Raw genomic sequence first — 22,353 nt, 5'->3', positions numbered from 1 at the left:
CTGTCTCTATTATATTATGACAGACCAGCTAGACCTACTGTCTCTTTTATATTATGACAGACCAGCTAGATCTACTGTCTCTTTTATATTATGACAGACCAGCTAGATCTACTGTCTCTATTATATTATGACAGACCAGCTAGATCTACTGTCTCTATTATATTATGACAGACCAGCTCGATTTACTGTCTCTATTATATTATGACAGACCAGCTCGATCTACTCTCTCTATTAACTTATGGCCGACCAGCTAGATCTACTGTCTCTATTATATTATGACAGACCAGCTAGATCTAATGTCTATTATATTATGACAGTGCAGCTATATCTACTGTCGCTATTATATTATGACAGACCAGCTAGATCTACTGTCTATGTCTCTATTATATTATGTCAGACCAGCTAGATCTACTGTCTCTATTATATTATGACAGACCAGCTCGATTTACTGTCTCTATTATATTATGACAGACCAGCTAGATCTACTGTATCTATTATATTATGACAGACCAGCTAGATCTGTCTATCATATTATGACAGACCAGCTAGATCTAATGTCTCTATTATATTATGACAGTGCAGCTAGATCTACTGTCTCTATTATATAATGACAGACCAGCTAGATCTGCCGTCGCTATTATATTATGACAGACCAGCTAGATCTGCTGTCTCTATTATATTATGACAGACCAGCTAGATCTACTGTCTCTATTATATTATGAAGGTGCAGCTAGATCTACGGTCTCTATTATATTATGACAAGCCAGCTAGATCTACTTTCTCTATTATATTATGACAGACCAGCGAGATCTACTGTCTCTATTATATTATGACAGACCAGCGAGATCTACTGTCTCTATTATATTATGACAAGCCAGCTAGATCCACTGTCTCTATTACATTATGACAGACCAGCTATATATACACACAATGTCTCTTTTATATTATTACAGACCAGCTAGATCTACTGTCTCTATTATATTATGACAGTGCAGCTAGATCTACTGTCTCTATTATATTATGACAGACCAGCTCGATCTACTCTCTCTATTAACTTATGGCCGACCAGCTAGATCTACTGTCTCTATTATATTATGACAGACCAGCTAGATCTAATGTCTATTATATTATGACAGTGCAGCTATATCTACTGTCGCTATTATATTATGACAGACCAGCTAGATCTACTGTCTATGTCTCTATTATATTATGTCAGACCAGCTAGATCTACTGTCTATTATATTATGACAGACCAGCTCGATTTACTGTCTCTATTATATTATGACAGACCAGCTAGATCTACTGTATCTATTATATTATGACAGACCAGCTAGATCTACTGTCTCTATTATATTATGACTAGCCAGCTAGATCCACTGTCTCTATTACATTATGACAGACCAGCTATATATACACTGTCTCTTTTATATTATGACAGACCAGCTAGATCTACTTTCTCTGTTATATTATGACAGACCAGCTAGATCTACTGTCTCTGTTATATTGTGACAGACTAGCTAGATCTACTGTCTCTATTATATAATGACAGAACAGCTAGGTCCACTGTCTATTACATTATGACAGACCAGCTATATATACTGTCTCTATTATATTATGACAGAACAGCTCGATTTACTGTCTCTATTATATTATGACAGACCAGCTCGATCTACTCTCTCTATTATATTATGACAGTGCAGCTAGATCTGCGGTCTCTATTCTATTATGACAGACCAGCTAGATATACTGTCTCTATTATATTATGACAGAACAGCTCGATTTACTGTCTATTATATTATGACAGAGCAGCTAGATCCACTGTTTCTATTATATTATGACAGACCAGCTAGTTCTACTGTCTAAATTATATAATGACAACCCAGCTATATCTACTGTCTCTATTATAATATGACAGACCAGCTCGATTTACTGTCTCTATTATATTATGACAGACCAGCTCGATCTACTCTCTCTATTAACTTATGGCCGACCAGATGGATCTACTGTCTCTATTATATTATGACAGACCAGCTAGTTCTACTGTCTAAATTATATAATGACAACCCAGCTATATCTACTGTCTCTATATGACAGACCAGCTCGATTTACTGTCTCTATTATATTATGACAGACCAGCTCGATCTACTCTATTAACTTATGGCCGACCAGCTAAATCTACTGTCTCTATTATATTATGACAGACCAGCTAGATCTAATGTCTCTATTTTATTATGACAGACCAGCTAGATCTGCTGTCGGTATTATATTATGACAGACCAGCTAGATCTACTGTCTCTATGTCTCTATTATATTATGTCAGACCAGCTAAATCTACTGTCTCTATTATATTATGACAGACCAGCTAGATATACTGTCTCTATTATATTATGACAGAACAGCTCGTTTTACTTTCTATTATATTATGACAAACTAGCTAGATCTACTGTCTCTATTATATTATGACTACCCAGTTAGATCTACTGTCTCTATTATATTATGACAGAGCAGCTAGATCCACTGTTTCTATTATATTATGACAGACCAGCGAGATCTACTGTCTCTATTATATTATGACAAGCCAGCTAGATCTACTTTCTCTATTATAATATGACAGACCAGCTCGATTTACTGTCTCTATTATTTTATGACAGACCAGCTCGATCTACTCTCTCTATTATATTATGACAGACCAGCTAGATCTAATGTCTCTATTATATTATGACAGACCAGCTAGATCTACTGTCTCTATGTCTCTATTATATTATGTCAGACTAGCTAGATCTACTGTCTCTATTATATTATGACAGACCAGCTAGATCTACTCTCTCTATTATATTATGACAAGCCAGCTAGATCCACTGTCTCTATTACATTATGACAGACCAGCTATATATACACTGTCTCTTTTATATTATGACAGACCAGCTAGATCTACTGTCTCTATTATATTATGACAGACCAGCTAGATCTGCTGTCTCTATTATATTATGACAGACCAGCTAGATCTACTGTCTCTATTATATTATGACAGACCAGCTAGATCTACTGTCTCTATTATATTATGAAGATGCAGCTAGATCTACGGTCTCTATTCTATTATGACGGATCAGCTAGATCTACTGTCTCTATTATATTATGACAGACCAGCTAGATCTATAGTGTCTATTATTTTATGACAGACCAGCTCGATTCACTTTCTCTATTATATTATATCAGACCAGCTCGATCTGTCTTTTTGTCTCTATTATATTATGACAGACCAGCTAGATATACGGTCTCTATCATATTATTACAGACCAGCTAGATCTACTGTCTCTATTATATGACAGACCAGCTATATCTACTGTCTCTATTATATTATGACAGACCAGCTAGATATACGGCCTCTATCATATTATTACAGACCAGCTAGATCTACTGTCTCTATGTCTCTATTATATTGTGACAGACTAGCTAGATCTACTGTCTTTTATATTATGACAGACCAGCTAGATCTACTGTCTCTATTATATTATGACAGACCAGCTAGATCTGCTGTCTCTATTATATTATGACAGACCAGCTAGATCTACTGTCTCTATTATATTATGAAGGTGCAGCTAGATCTACGGTCTCTATTATATTATGACAGACCAGCTAGATCTGCTGTCTCTATTATATTATGACAGACCAGCTAGATCTACTGTCTCTATTATATTATGAAGGTGCAGCTAGATCTACTGTCTCTATTATATTATGACAGACCAGCTAGATCTATAGTGTCTATTATTTTATGACAGACCAGCTCGATTCACTTTCTCTATTATATTATATCAGACCAGCTCGATCTGTCTTTTTGTCTCTATTATATTATGACAGACCAGCTAGATATACGGTCTCTATCATATTATTACAGACCAGCTAGATCTACTGTCTCTATTATATGACAGACCAGCTATATCTACTGTCTCTATTATATTATGACAGACCAGCTAGATCTACTGTCTGTGTATCTATTATATTATGACAGACCAGCTAGATCTATAGTCTCTATGTATCTATTATATTATGACAGGCCAGCTAGATCTACTGTCTCTATTATATTATGACAGACCAGCTAGATCTACTGTCTCTATTATATTATGACAGACCAGCTAGATCTACTGTCTCTATTATATTATGACAGACCAGCGAGATCTACTGTCTCTATTATATTATGACAAGCCAGCTAGATCCACTGTCTCTATTATATTATGACAGACCAGCTAGATCTACTGTCTCTATTATATTATAACAGACCAGCAAGATCTACTGTCTCTATGTCTCTATTATATTTTGTCAGACCAGCTAGATCTTCTGTCTCAATTATATTATGTCAGACCAGCTAGATCTACTGTCTCTTATATTATGACAGACCAGCTAGATCTACTGTCTCTATTATATTATGACAGACCAGCTAGATCTACTGTCTCTATTATATTATGACAGACCAGCTAGATCTACGGTCGCTATTCTATTATGTCAGACCAACTAGATCTTCTGTCTCAATTATATTATGTCAGACCAGCTCGATCTACTGTCTCAATTATATTATGTCAGACCAGCTCGATCTACTGTCTCTATTATACTATGACAGAACAGATAGATCTACTGTCTCTCTTATATTATGACAGACCAGCGAGATCTACTGTGTCTATTATATTATGACAAAACAGCTAGATCCACTGTCTCTAATACATTATGACAGACCAGCTATATATACACTGTCTATATTATATTATGACAGACCAGCTAGATATACTGTCTCTATTATATGACAGAACAGCTCAATTTACTGTCTCTATTATATTATGACAAACTAGCTAGATCTACTGTCTATTATATTATGACTACCCAGCTAGATCTACTGTCTCTATTATATTATGACAGAGCAGCTAGATCCACTGTTTCTATTATATTATGACAGACCAGCTCGATCTACTCTATTAACTTATGGCCGACCAGCTAGATCTACTGTCTCTATTATATTATGACAGACCAGCTAGATCTAATGTCTCTATTTTATTATGACAGACCAGCTAGATCTGCTGTCGCTATTATATTATGACAGACCAGCTAGATCTACTGTCTCTATGTCTCTATTATATTATGTCAGACCAGCTAGATCTACTGTCTCTATTATATTATGACAGACCAGCTAGATCTACTGTCTCTATGTCTCTATTATATTTTGTCAGACCAGCTAGATCTTCTGTCTCAATTATATTATGTCAGACCAGCTAGATCTTCTGTCTCTATTATATTGTGACAGACCAGCTAGATCTATAGTCTCTATTATTTTATTACAGACCAGCTAGATATACTGTCTCTATTATATTATGACAGACCAGCGAGATCTACTGTCTCTATTATATTATGACAAAACAGCTAGATCCACTGTCTCTATTATATTATGACAGTGCAGCTAGATCTACGGTTTCTATTCTATTATTACGGATCAGCTAGATCTACTGTCTCTATTATATTATGACAGTGCAGCTAGATCTACTGTCTCTATTATATTATGACAGACCAGCGAGATCTACTGTCTCTATTATATTATGACAAAACAGCTAGATCCACTGTCTCTATTATATTTTGACAGTGCAGCTAGATCTACGGTTTCTATTCTATTATTACGGATCAGCTAGATCTACTGTCTCTATTATATTATGACAGACCAGCTAGATCTACTGTCTCTGTTATATTGTGACAGACTAGCTAGATCTACTGTCTCTATTATATAATGACAGAACAGCTAGGTCCACTGTCTATTACATTATGACAGACCAGCTATATATACTGTCTCTATTATATTATGACAGAACAGCTCGATTTACTGTCTATTATATTATGACAGAGCAGCTAGATCCACTGTTTCTATTATATTATGACAGACCAGCTAGTTCTACTGTCTAAATTATATAATGACAACCCAGCTATATCTACTGTCTCTATTATAATATGACAGACCAGCTCGATTTACTGTCTCTATTATATTATGACAGACCAGCTCGATCTACTCTCTCTATTAACTTATGGCCGACCAGATGGATCTACTGTCTCTATTATATTATGACAGACCAGCTAGTTCTACTGTCTAAATTATATAATGACAACCCAGCTATATCTACTGTCTCTATATGACAGACCAGCTCGATTTACTGTCTCTATTATATTATGACAGACCAGCTCGATCTACTCTATTAACTTATGGCCGACCAGCTAAATCTACTGTCTATTATATTATGACAGACCAGCTAGATCTAATGTCTCTATTTTATTATGACAGACCAGCTAGATCTGCTGTCGGTATTATATTATGACAGACCAGCTAGATCTACTGTCTCTATGTCTCTATTATATTATGTCAGACCAGCTAAATCTACTGTCTCTATTATATTATGACAGACCAGCTAGATATACTGTCTCTATTATATTATGACAGAACAGCTCGTTTTACTTTCTATTATATTATGACAAACTAGCTAGATCTACTGTCTCTATTATATTATGACTACCCAGTTAGATCTACTGTCTCTATTATATTATGACAGAGCAGCTAGATCCACTGTTTCTATTATATTATGACAGACCAGCGAGATCTACTGTCTCTATTATATTATGACAAGCCAGCTAGATCTACTTTCTCTATTATAATATGACAGACCAGCTCGATTTACTGTCTCTATTATTTTATGACAGACCAGCTCGATCTACTCTCTCTATTATATTATGACAGACCAGCTAGATCTAATGTCTCTATTATATTATGACAGACCAGCTAGATCTACTGTCTCTATGTCTCTATTATATTATGTCAGACTAGCTAGATCTACTGTCTCTATTATATTATGACAGACCAGCTAGATCTACTCTCTCTATTATATTATGACAAGCCAGCTAGATCCACTGTCTCTATTACATTATGACAGACCAGCTATATATACACTGTCTCTTTTATATTATGACAGACCAGCTAGATCTACTGTCTCTATTATATTATGACAGACCAGCTAGATCTGCTGTCTCTATTATATTATGACAGACCAGCTAGATCTACTGTCTCTATTATATTATGACAGACCAGCTAGATCTACTGTCTCTATTATATTATGAAGATGCAGCTAGATCTACGGTCTCTATTCTATTATGACGGATCAGCTAGATCTACTGTCTCTATTATATTATGACAGACCAGCTAGATCTATAGTGTCTATTATTTTATGACAGACCAGCTCGATTCACTTTCTCTATTATATTATATCAGACCAGCTCGATCTGTCTTTTTGTCTCTATTATATTATGACAGACCAGCTAGATATACGGTCTCTATCATATTATTACAGACCAGCTAGATCTACTGTCTCTATTATATGACAGACCAGCTATATCTACTGTCTCTATTATATTATGACAGACCAGCTAGATCTACTGTCTGTGTATCTATTATATTATGACAGACCAGCTAGATCTATAGTCTCTATGTATCTATTATATTATGACAGGCCAGCTAGATCTACTGTCTCTATTATATTATGACAGACCAGCTAGATCTACTGTCTCTATTATATTATGACAGACCAGCTAGATCTACTGTCTCTATTATATTATGACAGACCAGCGAGATCTACTGTCTCTATTATATTATGACAAGCCAGCTAGATCCACTGTCTCTATTATATTATGACAGACCAGCTAGATCTGTCTCTATTATATTATAACAGACCAGCAAGATCTACTGTCTCTATGTCTCTATTATATTTTGTCAGACCAGCTAGATCTTCTGTCTCAATTATATTATGTCAGACCAGCTAGATCTACTGTCTCTTATATTATGACAGACCAGCTAGATCTACTGTCTCTATTATATTATGACAGACCAGCTAGATCTACTGTCTCTATTATATTATGACAGACCAGCTAGATCTACGGTCGCTATTCTATTATGTCAGACCAACTAGATCTTCTGTCTCAATTATATTATGTCAGACCAGCTCGATCTACTGTCTCAATTATATTATGTCAGACCAGCTCGATCTACTGTCTCTATTATACTATGACAGAACAGATAGATCTACTGTCTCTCTTATATTATGACAGACCAGCGAGATCTACTGTGTCTATTATATTATGACAAAACAGCTAGATCCACTGTCTCTAATACATTATGACAGACCAGCTATATATACACTGTCTATATTATATTATGACAGACCAGCTAGATATACTGTCTCTATTATATGACAGAACAGCTCAATTTACTGTCTCTATTATATTATGACAAACTAGCTAGATCTACTGTCTATTATATTATGACTACCCAGCTAGATCTACTGTCTCTATTATATTATGACAGAGCAGCTAGATCCACTGTTTCTATTATATTATGACAGACCAGCTCGATCTACTCTATTAACTTATGGCCGACCAGCTAGATCTACTGTCTCTATTATATTATGACAGACCAGCTAGATCTAATGTCTCTATTTTATTATGACAGACCAGCTAGATCTGCTGTCGCTATTATATTATGACAGACCAGCTAGATCTACTGTCTCTATGTCTCTATTATTTTATGTCAGACCAGCTAGATCTACTGTCTCTATTATATTATGACAGACCAGCTAGATCTACTGTCTCTATGTCTCTATTATATTTTGTCAGACCAGCTAGATCTTCTGTCTCAATTATATTATGTCAGACCAGCTAGATCTTCTGTCTCTATTATATTGTGACAGACCAGCTAGATCTATAGTCTCTATTATTTTATTACAGACCAGCTAGATATACTGTCTCTATTATATTATGACAGACCAGCGAGATCTACTGTCTCTATTATATTATGACAAAACAGCTAGATCTACTGTCTCTATTATATTATGACAGTGCAGCTAGATCTACTGTCTCTATTATATTATGACAGACCAGCGAGATCTACTGTCTCTATTACATTATGACAGACCAGCTATATATAATGTCTCTATTATATTACGACAGACCAGCTCAATCTACTCTCTATTAACTGATGGCCGACCAGCTAGATCTACTGTCTCTATTATATTATGACAGACCAGCTAGATCTAATGTCTATTATATTATGACAGTGCAGCTATATCTACTGTCTCTATTATGTTATGACAGACCAGCTAGATCTACTGTCTCTATTATATTATGACAGACCAGCTAGATCTAATGTCTATCATATTATGACAGTGCAGCTATATCTACTGTCTCTTATAATATGACAGACCAGCTCGATTTACTGTCTGTTATATTATGACAGACCAGCTCGATCTACTCTCTCTATTAACTTATGGCCGACCTGCTAGATCTACTGTCTCTATTATATTATGACAGTGCAGCTATATCTACTGTCGCTATTATATTATGACAGACCAGCTAGATCTACTGTCTATGTCTCTATTATATTATGAGAGACCAGCTCGATTTACTGTCTCTATTATATTATGACAGACCAGCTAGATCTACTCTCTCTATTAACTTATGGCCGACCAGCTAGATCTACTGTCTCTATTATATTATGACAGACCAGCTAGATCTAATGTCTCTATTATATTATGACAGTGCAGCTATATCTACTGTCTATTTTATTATGACAGACCAGCTAGATCTGCTGTCGCTATTATATTATGACAGACCAACTAGATCTACTGTCTCTATGTCTCTATTATATTATGTCAGACCAGCTAGATCTACTGTCTCTATTATATTATGCCAGACCAGCTAGATCTAATGTCTCTATTACATTATGACAGACCAGCTAGATCTACTGTATCTATTATATTATGACAGAGCAGCTAGATCCACTGTTTCTATTATTTTATGACAGACCAGCTAGTTCTACTGTCTAAATTATATAATGACAACACAGCTATATCTACTGTCTCTTATAATATGACAGACCAGCTCGATTTACTGTCTGTTATATTATGACAGACCAGCTCGATCTACTCTCTCTATTAACTTATGGCCGACCTGCTAGATCTACTGTCTCTATTATATTATGACAGACCAGCTAGATCTAATGTCTATTATATTATGACAGTGCAGCTATATCTACTGTCGCTATTATATTATGACAGACCAGCTAGATCTACTGTCTATGTCTCTATTATATTATGTCAGACCAGCTAGATCTACTGTCTCTATTATATTATGACAGACCAGCTCGATTTACTGTCTCTATTATATTATGAGAGACCAGCTAGATCTACTGTATCTATTATATTATGACAGACCAGCTAGATCTACTGTCTCTTTTATATTATGACAGACCAGCTAGATCTACTTTCTCTATTATATTATGACAGACCTGCTAGATCTACTGTCTCTATGTCTCTATTATATTTTGTCAGACCAGCTAGATCTACTGTCTCTGTTATATTGTGACAGACTAGCTAGATCTACTGTCTCTATTATATAATGACAGAACAGCTAGATCCACTGTCTATTACATTATGACAGACCAGCTATATATACTGTCTCTATTTTATTATGTCAGACCAGCTAGATCTACTGTCTCTATTATATTATGACAGAACAGCTCGATTTACTGTCTCTATTATATTATGACAGACCAGCTCGATCTACTCTCTATTAACTTATGGCAGACCAGCTAGATCTGTCTCTATCATATTATGACAGACCAGCTAGATCTAATGTCTCTATTATATTATGACAGTGCAGCTAGATCTACTGTCTCTATTATATTATGACAGACCAGCTAGATCTGCCGTCGCTATTATATTATGACAGACCAGCTAGATCTGCTGTCTCTATTATATTATGACAGACCAGCTAGATCTACTGTCTCTATTATATTATGAAGGTGCAGCTAGATCTACGGTCTCTATTATATTATGACAGTGCAGCTAGATCTACTGTCTCTATTATATTATGACAGACCAGCTAGATCTACTGTCTCTATTATATTATGACAGACCAGCGAGATCTACTGTCTCTATTATATTATGACAAGCCAGCTAGATCTACTTTCTCTATTATATTATGACAGACCAGCTAGATCTAATGTGTCTAATATATTATGACAGTGTAGCTAGATCTACTGTCTCTATTATATTATGACAGACCAGCGAGATCTACTGTCTCTATTATATTATGACAAGCCAGCTAGATCCACTGTCTCTATTATATTATGACAGACCAGCGAGATCTACTGTCTCTATTATATTATGACAAGCCAGCTAGATCCACTGTCTATTACATTATGACAGACCAGCTATATATACACACTGTATCTTTTATATTATTACAGACCAGCTAGATCTACTGTCTCTATTATATTATGACAGTGCAGCTAGATCTACTGTCTCTATTATATTATGACAGACCAGCGAGATCTACTGTCTCTATTATATTATGACAGACCAGCGAGATCTACTGTCTCTATTATATTATGACATACCAGCTAGAGCCACTGTCTCTATTACATTATGACAGACCAGCTAGATCTTCTGTCTCTATTATATTGTGACAGACCAGCTAGATCTATAGTCTCTATTATATTATGACAGACCAGCTAGATCTTCTGTCTCTATTATATTGTGACAGACCAGCTAGATCTACTGTCTCTATGTCTCTATTATATTTTGTCAGACCAGCTAGATCTTCTGTCTCTATTATATTGTGACAGACCAGCTAGATCTACTGTCTATATTATATTATGACAGACCAGCTAGATCTACTGTCTCTTTTATATTATGACAGACCAGCTAGATCTACTGTCTCTATTATATTATGACAGACCAGCTAGATCTACTGTCTCTATTATATTATGACAGACCAGCGAGATCTACTGTCTCTATTATATTATGACAAAACAGCTAGATATACTGTCTCTATTATATTATGACAGAACATTTCGATTTACTGTCTATTATATTATAACAAACTAGCTAGATCTACTGTCTCTATTATATTATGACTACCCAGTTAGATCTACTGTCTATTATATTATGACAGAGCAGCTAGATCCACTGTTTCTATTATATTATGACAGACCAGCTAGTTCTACTGTCTAAATTATATAATGACAACCCAGCTATATCTACTGTCTCTATTATATGACAGACCAGCTCGATTTACTGTCTCTATTATATTATGACAGACCAGCTCGATCTACTGTCTCTATTATATCATGACAGACCAGCTAGATCTAATGTCTCTATTATATTATGACAGTGCAGCTATATCTACTGTCTCTATTTTATTATGACAGACCAGCTAGATCTGCTGTCGCTATTATATTATGACAGACCAGCTAGATCTACTGTCTCTATGTCTCTATTATATTATGTCAGACCAGCTAAATCTACTGTCTCTATTATATTATGACAGACCAGCTAGATATACTGTCTCTATTATATTATGACAGAACAGCTCGATTTACTGTCTATTATATTATGACAAACTAGCTAGATCTACTGTCTCTATTATATTATGACTACCCAGTTAGATCTACTGTCTCTATTATATTATGACAGAGCAGCTAGATCCACTGTTTCTATTATATTATGACAGACCAGCGAGATCTACTGTCTCTATTATATTATGACAAGCCAGCTAGATCTACTTTCTCTATTATAATATGACAGACCAGCTCGATTTACTGTCTCTATTATTTTATGACAGACCAGCTCGATCTACTCTCTCTATTATATTATGACAGACCAGCTAGATCTAATGTCTCTATTATATTATGACAGACCAGCTAGATCTACTGTCTCTATTATATTATGACAGACCAGCTAGATCTACTGTATCTATTATATTATGACAGACCAGCTAGATCTACTCTCTATTATATTATGACAAGCCAGCTAGATCCACTGTCTCTATTACATTATGACAGACCAGCTATATATACACTGTCTCTTTTATATTATGACAGACCAGCTAGATCTACTGTCTCTATTATATTATGACAGACCAGCTAGATCTGCTGTCTCTATTATATTATGACAGACCAGCTAGATCTACTGTCTCTATTATATTATGAAGGTGCAGCTAGATCTACGGTCTCTATTCTATTATGACGGATCAGCTAGATCTACTGTCTCTATTATATTATGACAGACCAGCTAGATCTATAGTGTCTACTATTTTATGACAGACCAGCTCGATTCACTTTCTCTATTATATGACAGACCAGCTCGATTTACTGTCTCTATTATATAATGACAGACCAGCTCGATCTACTCTCTCTATTAACTTATGGCAGACCGGCTATATCTACTGTCTCTATTATATTATGACAGACCAGCTAGATCTACTGTCTGTGTATCTATTATATTATGACAGACCAGCTAGATCTATAGTCTCTATGTATCTATTATATTATGACAGGCCAGCTAGATCTACTGTCTCTATTATATTATGACAGACCAGCTAGATCTACTGTCTCTATTATATGACAGACCAGCTAGATCTACTGTCTCTATTATATTATGACAGACCAGCGAGATCTACTGTCTCTATGTCTCTATTATATTTTGTCAGACCAGCTAGATCTACTGTCTCTTATATTATGACAGACCAGCTAGATCTACTGTCTCTTTTATATTATGACAGACCAGCTATATCTACGGTCTCTATTATATTATGACAGACCAGCGAGATCTACTGTCTCTATTATATTATGACAAAACAGCTAGATCCACTGTCTCTATTACATTATGACAGACCAGCTAGATCTACTGTCTCTATTATATTATGACAGTGCAGCTAGATCTACGGTCGCTATTCTATTATGTCAGACCAACTAGATCTTCTGTCTCAATTATATTATGTCAGACCAGCTCGATCTACTGTCTCAATTATATTATGTCAGACCAGCTCGATCTACTGTCTCTATTATACTATGACAGAACAGCTAGATCTACTGTCTCTATTATATTATGACAAAACAGCTAGATCCACTGTCTCTAATACATTATGACAGACCAGCTATATATACACTGTCTATATTATATTATGACAGACCAGCTAGATCTACTGTCTCTATTATATTATGACAGTGCAGCTAGATCTACGGTCTCTATTCTATTATGACGGATCAGCTAGATCTACTGTCTCTTATATTATGACAGACCAGCGAGATCTACTGTGTCTATTATATTATGACAAAACAGCTAGATCCACTGTTTCTATTATATTATGACAGACCAGCTAGTTCTACTGTCTAAATTATATAATGACAACGCAGCTATATCTACTGTCTCTATTATAATATGACAGACCAGCTCGATTTACTGTCTCTATTATATTATGACAGTGCAGCTATATCTACTGTCTCTATTTTATTATGATAGACCAGCTAGATCTGCTGTCGCTATTATATTATGTCAGACCAGCTAGATCTACTGTCTCTATTATATTATGACAGACCAGCTCGATTTACTGTCTATTATATTATGACAGACCAGCTAGATCTACTGTCTCTATGTATCTATTATATTATGACAGACCAGCTAGAGCTACTGTATCTAGTATATTATGACAGACCAGCTAGATCTACTGTCTCTATTATATTATGACAAGCCAGCTAGATCCACTGTCTCTATTACATTATAACAGACCAGCTAGATCTACTGTCTCTATGTCTCTATTATATTGTGACAGACTAGCTAGATCTACTGTCTCTATTATATTATGACAAAACAGCTAGATCCACTGTCTATTACATTATGACAGACCAGCTATATATACTGTCTCTATTATATTATGTCAGACCAGCTAGATCTACTGTCTCTATTATATTATGACAGACCAGCGAGATCTACTGTCTCTATTATATTATGACAAAACAGCTAGATCCACTGTCTATTACATTATGACAGACCAGCTATATATACTGTCTCTATTATATTATGTCAGACCAGCTAGATCTACTGTCTCTATTATATTATGACAGAACAGCTCAATTTACTGTCTCTATTATATTATGACAGTGCAGCTAGATCTACTGTCTCTATTATATTATGACAGACCAGCGAGATTTACTGTCTCTATTATATTATGACAAAACAGCTAGATCCACTGTCTCTATTACATTATGACAGACCAGCTATATATACTGTCTCTATTCTATTATGACAGTGCAGCTAGATCTACTGTCTATTATATTATGACAGACCAGCTAGATCTACTGTCTCGATTAAATTATGACAGACCAGCTAGATCTAATGTCTCTATTATAATATGACAGTTCAGCTAGATCTTCTGTCTTTATTATATTATGACAGACCAGCTAGATCCACTGTCTCTATTACATTATGACAGACCAGCTAGATCCACTGTCTCTATTACATTATGACAGACCAGCTATATATACTGTCTCTATTATATTATGACAGACCAGCTAGCTCTAATGTCTCTATAATATTATGACAGTGCAGCTATATCTACTGTCTCTATTATATTATGACAGACCAGCTAGATCTGCTGTCGCTATTATATTATGACAGACCAGCTAGATCTACTGTATTAACTTATGGCCGACCAGCTAAATCTACTGTCTCTATTATATTATGACAGACCAGCTAGATCTAATGTCTCTATTATATTATGACAGTGCAGCTATATCTACTGTCTCTATTTCATTATGACAGACCAGCTAGATCCACTGTTTCTATTATATTATGACAGACCAGCTAGTTCTACTGTCTAAATTATATAATGACAACCCAGCTATATCTACTGTCTCTATTATATTATGACAGACCAGCTAGCTCTAATGTCTCTATAATATTATGACAGTGCAGCTATATCTACTGTCTCTATTATAATATGACAGACCAGCTCGATTTACTGTCTCTATTATATTATGACAACCCAGCTCGATCTACTCTATTAACTTATGGCCGACCAGCTAAATCTACTGTCTCTATTATATTATGACAGACCAGCTTGATCTAATGTCTATTATATTATGACAGTGCAGCTATATCTACTGTCTCTGTTATATTATGACAGACCAGCTAGATATTTTGTCTCTATTAAATTATGACAGACCAGCTAGATCTACTGTCTCTATGTATCTATTATATTATGACAGACCAGCTAGATCTACTGTCTCTATTATATTATGACAGACCAGCTAGATCTGCTGTCTCTGTTATATTATGACAGACCAGCTAGATCTACTGTTTCTATTATATTATGTCAGACCAGCGATATCTACTGTCTCTATTATATTATGACAAAACAGCTAGATCCACTGTCTATTACATTATGACAGACCAGCTAGATCTTCTGTCTCTATTATATTGTGTCAGACCAGGTAGATCTGTCTCTATTATATTATGACAGACCAGCTGTCTCTATGTATCTATTATATTATGACAGACCAGCTAGATCTAATGTCTATTATATTATGACAGTGCAGCTATATCTACTGTCTCTATTATGTTATGACAGACCAGCTAGATCTACTGTCTCTTATATTATGACAGACCAGCTAGATCTAATGTCTATTATATTATGACAGTGCAGCTATATCTACTGTCTCTATTATATTATGACAGACCAGCTCGATCTACTCTCTCTATTAACTTATGGCAGACCAGCTAGATCAAATGTCTATTATATTATGACAAAACAGCTAGATCCACTGTCTCTATTACATTATGACAGACCAGCTAGATCTACTGTCTCTATTACATTGTGTCAGACCAGGTAGATCTACTGTCTCTATTATATTATGACAGACCAGCTGTCTCTATGTATCTATTATATTATGTCAGACCAGCGAGATCTACTGTCTATTACATTATGACAGACCAGCTTTATATAATGTCCCTATTATATTACGACAGACCAGCTCGATCTACTCTCTATTAACTTTTGGCCGACCAGCTAGATCTACTGTCTCTATTATATTATGACAGACCAGCTAGATCTACTGTCTCTATTATATTATGACAGACCAGCTAGATCTAATGTCTATTATATTATGACAGTGCAGCTATATCTACTGTCTCTATTATATTATGACAGACCAGCGAAGATCTACTGTCTCTATTATATTATGACAAAACAGCTAGATCCACTGTCTCTATTACATTATGACAGACCAGCTATATATACACTGTCTCTTTTCTATTATGACAGTGCAGCTATATCTACTGTCTATTATATTATGACAGACCAGCTAGCTCTAATGTCTCTATTATATTATGACAGTGCAGCTATATCTGCTGTCGCTATTATATTTTGTCAGACCAGCTAGATCTACTGTCTATTATATTGACAGACCAGCATCATCTAATATCTCTATTATATTATGACAAACCAGCTAGATCTACTGTCTCTATGATATGACAGACCAGCTAGATCTACTGTCTCGATTATATGATGACAGACCAGCTCAATCTACTGTCTCTATTATATTTTGACTACCCAGCTAGATCTACTGTCTATTATATTATGACAGAGCAGCTAGATCCACTGTTTCTATTATATTATGACAGACCAGCTAGTTCTACTGTCTAAATTATATAATGACAACCCAGCAATATCTACTGTCTCTAACTTATGACAGACCAGCTAGATCTAATGTCTCTATTATATTATGACAGGACATCTAGATCTGCTGTATCTATTATATTATGACAGACCAGCTCGATCTAATGTCTCTATTATATTCTGACAGTGCAGCTAGATCTACTGTCTCTATTATATTATGACAGACCAGCTAGATCTACTGTCTCTATTATATTATGACAGACCAGCAAGATCTACTGTCTCTATTATATTATGACAAAACAGCTGGATCCACAAAATATTACATTATGACAGACCAGCTATATATACACTGTCTCTATTATATTATGACAGACCAGCTAGATCTACGGTCTCTATTCTATTATGACAGTGCAACTAGATCTACGGTCTCTATTCTATTATGACAGTTCAGCTAGATCTTCTGTCTCTATTATATTATGACAGAACAGCTCGATTTACTGTCTCTATTATATTATGACAGACCAGCTAGATCCACTGTCTCTATTATATTATGACAGACCAGCTAGATCTACTGTCTCTATTATATTATGACAGACCAGCTAGATCTTCTGTCTCTATTATATTATGACAGACCAGCTAGATCTTCTGTCTCTTTTATATTGTGACAGACCAGCTAGATCTACTGTCTCTATTATATAATGACAGAACATCTAGATCTGCGGTGTCTATTATATTATGACAGACCAGCTAGATCTACTGTCTCTATGTATCTATTATATTATGTCAGGGCCGTCCGAGTGCTTTATGGACGGTTTAAAATATGACGATGGATGCAGATTGTTGTGCAACTGGGAACCCAAAAAGGCCCGTGTGCATCTGGTAACCCAAAAATTAAAATACTGATGAAAATGCATTTACCGGTCATTCTATTAGTATAGCCCGCTCTGTGAACATCCCACTACGGCCCTCTCTCAGTCAGGGCCGTCCTTAGGTGCTTTATGGACAGTTTAAGATATGACGATGGATGCAGATTGTTGTGCAACTGGGAACCCAAAAAGGCCCGTGTGCATCTGGTAACCCAAAAATTAAAATACTGATGAAAATGCATTTACCGGTCATTCTATTAGTATAGCCCGCTATGGGAGCACCCCACTACGGCCCTCTCTCGGTCAGGGCCGTCCTTGAGTGCTTTATATACAGTTTAAAATATGACGATGGATGCAGATTGTTGTGCATCTGGTAACCCCAAAAATATAATACTGTTTCAAATGAATTTACCAGGCATTCTAATATTAAATCCCACTATGGAGCCCCACTACTGGGGATAATTCACTGGAGGGCGCCAAAGGTACATCTATTTTAGAATCCTCCATATATTGTACCTTTGGCGCCATCCAGTGAATTTTCTCCAGTAGTGGGGCTTCATACTGGGCAGTAATATTAGGAGTCCAGGTAAATGTATTTTGAAACACATTTTTAATCATTTTAATGCATAAATGACACAAATACAAGGGTGAATTTCAAACATATATGCTTTATTTAATCAGTTCATTATTTAGTGATTTGCCCCTCAGTGTCCGGGCCCGGCTGGCATTTTTGGGCAAATTATGGTACCGGTAGTGGCGTGCCTGCGTTTCCAGAGAGTGACACATATGGTCAGCCACAGTTCCTCGGTCTGTATCCGAGCCTTGGTTAAAGTTCAATGTGGCCACACTGCTTCGAATTGTACCGAAGGTCACTTTACTTCCAATGCCAAACTCTGCAAAGATTTGCCCCACATACTCACACAGATTACCGTATGGTTGACCGCAGGATGTGAAAAAAAAAGAGTTCTATGTCTGAGGTCATTCCACTCAGATGAGGCCTGATTTGATAGAATCGTTTAAGCCAAGTGTATTCCTCCTGACAGAACAATTCTGCACTCCCCGGAGCTATAGTTTGTTTTGTGGCTCGCTACGCACATCTGATAACCCCCACCTTCCGGGGTTATTTCAGTGAAATCACTCTCACTAAACATGGTGACTGGGGATCGTCGAGTGCCATTAAATATGTCCAACCGGCTGGACATGAGAGCTGCAAACCTACGCCTGTCAGAGCAGGTGGCACGGACCTCCAGCCTACTGAGAACTGAAGGAATGGCTTGATTGCTTAGCTCAACAAAGCGTTTTTAACTCCGCAGCGCTGAGCACCTCGTCCCTGCAGCATTGGCGGATTTTTTTTGCCCTATGCGTTGCCTGGCTCTGCCGCGAGTCCCTGTCCATCTTCGCCAAGCAGAGTAACATCTTTCGAATTCCAACAACCTTAGCTTGCATACCATTTGGCCGGAACTGAATAAGATAATTCAGGAAACCTCGAACATCGGCTCGGTACATTTTTAACGTGGATGGTGCCAAACCACGGTCATCACATTGACCATACCACTCAGACACGTCTGTAGTTATCCAGAAAACACAGTCCTTCATCGGCCTTGCCCTCTGACATAATGCGGAGGAATTCCCGTACTCGGGATATACTGGTGCGACTATTGTCAATTTGTTTAACTGAAGGGTGTATACCCGTAATATATTGTTCATATTGAGTCAAAATTGCATTACTCCAAACCTCAATTCTGGACGGCACGCCGCCGTCTTCATCACTCTCGCTCTCCGTGGAAGTCGCCACGACACAGCCTTGCTCCCTCGGATCCGAGCGCAGTTCACTACCGACCTGACTGATTGGCTGACAACACCGTTGTCAGGCTGCATATACTGCCCTGATTCGGGCTGCTGTCTCTCACTCGAAAACCGGCTAAATTGCATAGCATTCGTCCATTCCATAGTACCGGACTTAAGTGCATGTACCGACTTGAAATGTCGGTCTAGCCGCACGATATTCTGTTTACAACAAAGCCCACAGTCACGTCTTGGTCTGCTGCTCATAGCTTCTCTCTCCTGCCTTCCTCTGTGTCTCTTTGTTTGCTACACCAAACAACCTAACCCGAACCCTAACCCCTAACCCTAACCCCTAACCCTAACCGCTAACCCTAACCGCTAACCCTAACCGCTAACCCTAACCCCCTAACCCTAAACCCTAACCTCTAACCCCCTAACCCCTAACCCCCTAACCCCCTAACCCTAACCCCCTAACCCTAACCCTAACCCCCTAACCCTAACCCTAACCCCCTAACCCTAACCCTAAACCCTAACCCTAACCCTATTTTTGCACATTTTTGCCACCTGATGAAGCCGAGTAAGGCAGAAACGCGTCATGGCTGGGCTACCCCTAGACCCGTTGTGCATCTGTTAGGAAGGCAGGTTCCACACGGACTTCGGGGGTACCTCCTTTTGGCTACCTATTTTCATTTGTACTTTTTTCTTACCCTTATTTTGAGTTTTACACAGGGACACACTACAATGGAAGATCTACGAGACAACGAGGACCCCGGGCACTCTGATGGCAACTCAGACCCCCTACTCCACCACTAAACGTGCCCAAAAATGTCGACGGGCAAAGATACCCTCTACACCTTTTAAGAAGAGACGCACAGAGGGGCCAGCCGAAAAAAGTTTCGACTGGCAACCGAGTCTCATTGCAGGAACGTCGACTTCGCCTAACATAACATCTCTTTTTCAGGCTTCAACAAATGGCACAACAGGCTCCCACCACTACAGCCCCGACCACACAGGACAACCCGGTCTCACAAACCCAAGACCAACCGGAACCGAGAACAAAGAAACCCTTCTAAAAAAGCGGCCAAACCCTCAACATACCAGAGGATGGAAGTAAGGGTTACCATGACCATGGACCCTTGACGAAAAGAAACAATAAAATAGAACAAAATAGAACAAATTTAACAAAAAAAAACCTTCACCATCCCACCAAAAACACTTTTTTGATGATACCCACCAGCACCCCCAACGGACGAGAACCTTTTTTCTCCAACTACTCTGGGGACCCCGACCTTGGCGACTCCCCCGCAGCGATTGGACCCTAAGCAATTAGGCCCTTCCATACACCAAGCAAGAAGACAGGAGGATATGGATAGACCGGACTCCTTCGGGACCTCTCGGGGTTCTGTTGGCAGACCAATTGGCTCAACCCTCCCATCCCCACAAAAACAGGAGACTCGCATACCGCGCTGGACGACTATCTACCCCAGTTTAGAATTGGATTGGCAGTATGTTCAGTAGCGCGTGTTTCATCCTAGCGGGTTGGGGTAGTTAAGTCCTCGAAAAGTGGGGCTTTTGGGTCGGGCGCTGCGGCTGGAGGACTCGCGTCGGCCGCGCAATCCCTGGGGTACCCAGATAATGTCTGGCGGAGAATTGGATCCCATAGAATAATTTCTCACTGGGGGATCCCTTACCCCGCCGCACTAAGCCTGGACAACCAAACCACTTTTTTACCTGTACTACGAACAAATTCACTGTCCAGGGAGGATATACCTCTGGAAACGTTACGATCCTGGAAGGGAGTAACTCCACTGGTCACTATCACCCAAAACCACTGAATTACCTACGACAGATGGTGGGGATGGACACATGGTAATCAACTTCTACTACTGCCAGACATACGATACGTAAGCCAGAGAAGATTTGCCTGATCCTAAACCCTCCATACACCTACTGAAACACAGGACGGAACTCCAAGGGCGGATGCATGACAACCGTAGAGAGGGCTCGCCTTCTGGGTTTTTGTCTGCTCAAACCACTGGTAGTTTACAGACTAACCACTTGACAGGGACACATGGCAACCAACTGAGGTCCAAACCTGCACAAGGTACGCAACTCGATGGTTTTGCCTGATCCTACGCCGAGTATGCCCATACAGACCAGCTGGATTCGACTAGAC

Source organism: Oncorhynchus mykiss, chromosome 5, assembly GCF_057628025.1.
Source record: "Oncorhynchus mykiss isolate SJ-2025 chromosome 5, ASM5762802v1, whole genome shotgun sequence".
Taxonomy (NCBI): domain Eukaryota; kingdom Metazoa; phylum Chordata; class Actinopteri; order Salmoniformes; family Salmonidae; genus Oncorhynchus; species Oncorhynchus mykiss.
This window is presented reverse-complemented; position numbering follows the sequence as displayed.